Here is a 6984-nt window from a genome sequence, read left to right on the forward strand (position 1 = left end):
TAAATGGTAAATGACTCGTGGTAGTGATCTCACTTGCCCCTATTACCATACCGACACTTCTTTTATAGAGTGAGCGAGTCAGTTTAACTGACATTTTCTTGATTTGATTTTTTCTCTGGTAATTTTAGGATTATTTTACCTAGAAATAATGAACTTAAGGATATTTCATAGGCCGACACGAGCTGAGCCCAGAAATAATTTATACTAATTTAATGCAGTATGTACTGTAATGATATTGCTAGATAGTTGTTATTTTGAATTTTTGAAGAAAATAACAGTGCTGGTTTTTTTCCAGATTTTCTAGAAGTACTTTTGCCACATTTGTAAGAATGAGTGAGGAATTGAAGTTTATTGTTGGTGAACTGAACAAGCCACCTTATAATCGGAATTACAACCTCATAACCTTTGATGCTCTTTTACCTGAACAGTTAATACAGGTTAGTCCTGGTCCTCTTTATTAGTTTGAGACTGATCTCAATTTCATTTCTTTGAATCTTCCATCAGAATTCAATATGGTATAAGATCAGTATATTTTTAAAATGAACTTTACCTCCCCATTACATACAGTATAGCTTTTACTTCCATGCCAGTGGTAGTAAAACCTATATAAACAATGGAGAGGTAAGTATTAAAAAATAATTTTTTAAGTATATTTACTTAATTAAGTATTTATTTGTTCCTACACGATATACAAACCCTCGGTCCTTTACTTAAGGAATTACTTTCGGGGTAGCTGGAAATACGGCTGTTAAATTCTTGGACAAGTGGTTAGGCAGTAACTACCGTGTGGCAGGCAGGTAGGCCAGCCTGCCTAGATGTAAACACTCCACTTTGCCTTCGGCCATCTTCCGATGAAGACGTGTGTTTGTGAGCTCTTGCTGACTGGTCGTTGATCATTTTCCCGGTGGGATCTTCTGGTTTATTTGTTTTTTAAATAAATATGTTATTTCATGATAGATTTTTGAACATACTCACCTGGTAGTTATATATATCTTACGTCCCTGACGTCACGGCAGAAATTCAAAACTCGCGGCAATCGCCGATTGGGTAGTCAGGTGCACCACCTGTGCGCCCTCTACCCAGGTACGTAGAACCGTTCCAACTATTCCTCAGATCTTCCATGCCCATAGTCTCTAGAGGGGAGGAGGGTGGGAATTTAATTATATATAACTACCAGGTGAGTATGTTCAAAAATTTATTTTATCATGAAAATAACATTTTCAAACATCTAACTCACCTGGTAGTTATATATATAGCTGATTGACACCTTTGGTGGAGGGTCAGAGACAGCTATCATCGTTGGAACTGACATATGAGTTAATCAAAACAAACTTACGGGTTCGTACCTGTTAAGGAAGCTGACTTCAATGATATCCTGATTCAGTATGTCTGCTTTCCTTATGAGATCCAGCGATCCACTCAGGGGGCTGAAGACCTCTTGGAGACTGTCAACCGGTTAAACCTCTATGTGACTAGACTCCCTACAATACCCTTGTTCCGGGCGCTACCAAGGAACAAGTTGACCACCTGACTAAGGATCAATGATTGTGGGAGACTGCATCCAGTCTCCACAAACAACCACAAAATACCAATAGTCCCAAGGTAAGAACAAGGGTATTGGGTTATGGGATTTCAGGGGTAGACCCTTGTCCCATTACTGGATGAGCTGCTACGAACTGTCCCAACGCGTAGCAGTCTTCATACAGAGTTTGCACTTGCCCCAGATATTGCGTGGCAACCACTGATTTGCTTCTCCAAAAGGTTGCGTCCAGGATATTTTGAAGGGATCTATTCTGATTAAAAGCTACAGAGTTTGCATCGGCCCTAACCTCATGAGTCTTCACTTTTCAGTAGCCTGAGATCCACTTCATTACATGCTGAATGTGCTTCCTTGATTAAATGCCTTATAAAAAAAAAGGATAGCGCATTCTTTGACATTTGCAGAGAGGGCTTTTTGACAGAACACCAAAGTTCCTCTGAATGGTCACGTAAATGCTTCGTTCTTTCCAGATAATGCCTCAGGGCCCTTACCGGACAAAGAACTCTCTCTACTTCCTTACCTGAGAGATCCGACAGGTTTGGAATCTATAACTATTTGGTCCAGAGCTGAGAAGGGCGTTCGTTCTTCATTAGAAAACCCCGCTGTAGAGAGCAGATAGCATTACCCTGTCTGAAACCTACAGCTTTGCTGAAGGCATTTAACTGACTCTTTTCGCTGTTGCTAGACTAACTAAAAAGAGTTTTCATGGTGAGGTCCTTAAATGACGTTTCCTATAAAGGTTCGAACCTATCACTCATGAGAAACTTCAGGACTACGTCCAGATTCCATGCTGGAGGGGACTGTAGTCTCGCCTTAGTAGTGTCGAAGGATCTGAGAAGGTCTTGGAGATCTATATATTCAGACACGTTTTAAGTTCCTGTCATTGGAGACATCTGTGAACCTGGTTATGTATCGCTTAATGGTTTGAGGTTGTAACGTTACGACTTCTCTTAAAGTCTGCAGCGAAGATCTCTTATTCTCCTATCCTATTGCAGCGAAGATTCTTCTTCTCGGCAATGGATAGGACATAAGACAGCGACACTCCATGGGGGTGTCCATGGTATGGATACTGGGACAATCTATTAGGATTAAGTAATGATTGTTCTGGAACAACCTACTAAGTCCACAGCGTAGACCGTTAACTGACTCGGGCGCTCTGACAGCTGCCAATTGACTGCGTTGTGAGGCAAGTTGTCTAAGCATCCGAGAAAGTCACGTGATCTTTGCCTTTTAAAGGGTTATGCCGAGAGACCATACAAATTGTCTATTTTTTGTCACTGATGCTGGACGGCGAGGTGGTGAATCTCTTAACGAAGTGATGATTCTCTTAAGGCATGTGCCCAATAGGCGAAAGTCAATTGCCTTCTAGAGACCGAGGTCCTTAATGGCAAGATATTCTCATAGTAGTTGAATCTCAGCTAAGAAGAAAACAACACTATGTTTCATTGAAGACTAAGGTGGAAAGTGTATGCAACCTACGTCTTCACAACCGAATCGAGAGAAGGATTCTCAAGATTCTGAACCTGTGCTTACAAAGGACTGAAAACGCTAACAGCTATTTCATTGTTGTAAGTTGTTGTTGTAATGAAAGCGGGAGCGATTTCCAGTAATGAAAAAACACATGAAAGTACTACTTCTCGTGGGCTGATCATATGGAAGTAGAGCTGGCAGGTCGGGGAGCAGGCTATGTCTTCCGTATATATCTGTCAATTCGGGGTGAACAATGAACAATTGCACCCCTCCGAATAAAAGATATTATAAAGACAAACTCAGATGTCTGAAGAAAAACATTCTGCATTCCCGCAATGCGATGCAGTGGGAGACTAGTAAAGACCTCTGTTACCGTGCGGTAAACATAAAGATGAAAAAGTCTAGAATATATATCTCTGTTGAAAGTTCTCGCAATATCCAAGGGGATGTAGAGGGTGTCATTCATATATGCGAGAATCCTTGTTAATCAGAGACCTAAGCCCGATATTGTTGGACAGAGAAAAAATTCGGTAGTCAATGATTGTAGGAGATAGAGACATAACACAAGCTTGCATCACGGAGAGCCAGCTAGTACTGGGGTGTCTTCTGCAGTACCCTACTCAGTTAGTCCTTGCTTCCTAGCTATCCTGAGTTGCCAAGAATCTATTCCTTGAAGAAATGCGTTCGGCTAGAATAATCGAGCGTTAAAAAAGGAATCTCTCATGCTCGAGCAATTATATTTAAACGAAATGAATTTCGGTAAATACAAAAACTGAGGTGGTGTTGTCATGACCATACCATTAGTATCTTAAAAATCGAAACTGGTAACTCCTGGGATGTAGACAGTCCCGAGTTGCAGTTTTATTAGGATATAAGTCTCCCGGTCACAAACCGTAGAAATAAACTACGGTATGCGACTACCCCCCGGACAATTCAACTGTTTAACAGAATCATGTCTCGAGGGTAATACAAGACGTATATTTGTAGATTTCTGTACAACGACTTCCATCCTAAATTCTTTTCCGTTCGAGGAATGAGAATAAGGATTGGAAATCTAAACCCTTCCTTCTCTAGTCAAGAGAGTTGAAGGAGAAGTCTTCCCTTAAGGAAAGCTTCAAAAGCGAAAAACAAGAAAACCCCAAGACGAAAAATTCAAGCCAAACTGGATGTTCGCTTTTGTATTCCAGGGTTGGTCATCTACTGAGAGATATTCTTTACTTCAGTAGTAATTTTTCTTGCAAACGCTAGAAATTCCAGGAATTCGAGCATTCAGCGAGGTACCCGATTATCGTAAAAAAAAACAATTATCGGAGATTCTCGATATTAAGTCCTGCGTGGCCTTTTGGGCTAAGGCAGAGTGGACTTAATTCACCAACTCTTGTGCTGAAAGAGCGCATAAAACAGGTCCAATGCAAACAGCAGTTCCGCGTCACACCCATTCGAAAGGAAAGAACACATTTGGATTCTTTACTTCAGGATCCCGCAGAGAAAGAAGCCGCAAATTCGTTCGACCCGTCTCGAAGAGCTTTGTCAATACAAGACATCAGGTAAACAAGCTCTTCTGTATCAGCAGACTTGAAGGTTTCTATTTTTTTCCCCAAAGATCACAGAGTCCAGTCTAAGAAAATTAAATACCTCGAAAAGCTCTAAAAAAAAAACTTTTTGAGGAGGTGGTCCATTTCAGAGGTAACCAAAAAACCTTCGTCTTTCCCATGGCCGTCCGACGAGAAGAGTCCACAAGACTCAAGAAGTCCCCTTGGGAAGACGCAGGAATTCCCAGACCGAGAGCCTCTCCAGTATCATACCAGATGCTAGATCTGGATGCTAATCTGGCTGGAGGAAATGAGAAAGCTGTCTTTCCTTGGTCTCTCTTCGTATACATCCCTTCTTTCCTAATTTTCAAACGCTCTCTTCGGAGAGCGTGATAGCACCATCTTTGTAAAGTCGGACTTCTCAGTTGCCTTCTCTCGAGTGAACTCTGAAGGGGGGGAATGAGGGGCAGCTGGAACAAAGTTTTCCGGAAAAAGTTCCGTGAAAAACTTTCATAAGTCTTTTCAAGCCTGACAAAGGCTGTAGATCTCTCTGATTCTCTTCGTCAGAAAAGTCTTTCATCGGACGAAAAGGAGAGGGAGGGGGGTCATCCTTCCCTTCTTCTGATCGACCCATAACCGACGTAGCGATGTCATGCTTTGTCGGTGCTTCCGAAGAATCTTCTTGACACCTGCCAGTGTCCTGGCGTCGAGAATCCTGACTCTCGGCTTCCTGGTGTAGAACTTCATGACATTTGGCGTCCTGCTGTTCAAATACTTGACGTTCGGCGTCTTGGCGTCCAGCTGGCTTCCAGAATCTTGACGCCTGGTGTCCTGGAGTCCAGAATCTTGACGCCTGGCGTCCTGGCGTCCAGCCTCTTGACGCCTGTCGTCCTAGCGTCCAGCTGGCTTCCAGCATCTTGACGCCTGGCATCCTGGAGTCCAGAATCTCGACGCCTGACGTCCTGGCATCCAGGTTATTGACGCTCGGCGTCCTGTTGCCCAGAATATTGACGTCTGTCGTCTAGGTGCCGAGAACCTTGACGTTTTAAGTCCTGGCGTCCAGCATTTCGTCCCAGCTTTTGACGTATGCTGTCTTGCTTGTAGCAGGCTGATAAGACTGCATTAATGAGGAGAGCTTCTGCTGCAAGTCTTGCAGTAAGGAAAATTTGCGGTCCAGCGATCCACCCAGGGGGCTGAAGACCGATTTGGAGAATGCTTCCTGGTGCTGGGGACAGACTGGGGAAGCCGCAACATCAATATCACTCTTCATCCTGTTCAGCTAGAGGCGAATGTCCTGAAGACGAATGCCAAACCGCAGGAGGAGCTGGAGAATGAACTGAAGGCATCCAATCGTCTGGCCAATGACGACGGCCGCCTGTGCGACATCTTGAGTCTTAGCTTGGTAGAAGAGCAAGCTTCGGAGTCGAAAGAGAAGCGTTCAGGAGATGTAGCACACTTTTCTCGACGCCTGGCTGCTACAATGACTACATCCTGGCAGTTCTTGACGCTTGGCGTCCTGCTATACTGGATGTCTGTCTTTTAAGGGGTCTTGATTAAGATTGCATTAAAGAGGAGAGCTTCTGCTGCAAATCTTGAAGTAAGGAAAAACTACAGTCCAGCGATCCACCCAGGGGGCTGAAGACCGAGTTGTAGACAGCTTCCCTTAAACTGCGGTCCAGCGATCCACCCCAGGGGGCTGAAGACCGATTTGGGAGACTGTTTTCCTGCTGCTGGGGACAGTTGGGGAAGCCTAAACCTCAGTATCTCTCTCTCCATCGTGTTCGGCTAGAGACGAATGTCACGCCGCAGGAGGGGCTGGAGAATGAACTGAAGGCATCCAATCGTCCGATACTTCCTTTAATCCTCTCAAAAGACGACGGCCGCCTGTGCGACATCTTGCGTCTTAGTTTGGTAGGAGAGCAAGCATCGGAGTCGAAAGGGGAGCGGTCAGGAGTTGCAACAAGCACCGAAAGTCTCCCTTCGTCCGATACTTCCTTACCTCCTGCCAAAGGTGACGGCCGCCTGTGCGACATCTTGCGTCTTATATTGGCAGGAGAGCAAGTATCCGAAAAACAAAGAGATCCGGAGTTGCAGCCTACAATTCTCGACGCTTGGCGTCTTGGCGTCCAGCCTATGAAGCCTAGCGTCCAGCCTTGTCTGAGTACTGCGTCGTCAGACGACGAATAAAACACTTTAACCTCGCCTTTCCAATGGCGAGGGCGAGCGTCCTGGGGTCGTCAACAGGTACGCTCGAGGGACGGCCGCTCGGGAGCTAAAGCCTCTCGCCTCCCTTCGTCGGTCGACTTTCCTTCTCACAGGGGTTGGTGAGCTTGGAAGAGGTCTAGGACTAGGAGCACGACAGGTCCAAGCGGTCGCACCCTCCACTGCACTTACACTTGCATTGATTTTAAAACACTAACTTGTGATTTTAAGATCTCTCAC

At 44.6% G+C, this 6984-nt stretch overlaps 1 protein-coding gene across 1 annotated transcript in view; it reads left to right on the forward strand.

Moving 5' to 3' along the window:
* Nucleotides 1–300: 300 nt before the first annotated feature.
* LOC135210934 (intraflagellar transport protein 81 homolog) overlaps nucleotides 301–6984 on the forward strand; it is a gene marked incomplete in the record, with an annotated part of 587949 nt that continues 581265 nt past the window's right edge. The window contains 1 exon segment of the mRNA XM_064243906.1: nucleotides 301–437.

The sequence above is a fragment of the Macrobrachium nipponense genome, chromosome 4 (assembly GCF_015104395.2).
Source record: "Macrobrachium nipponense isolate FS-2020 chromosome 4, ASM1510439v2, whole genome shotgun sequence".
In the NCBI taxonomy this organism is placed as follows: domain Eukaryota; kingdom Metazoa; phylum Arthropoda; class Malacostraca; order Decapoda; family Palaemonidae; genus Macrobrachium; species Macrobrachium nipponense.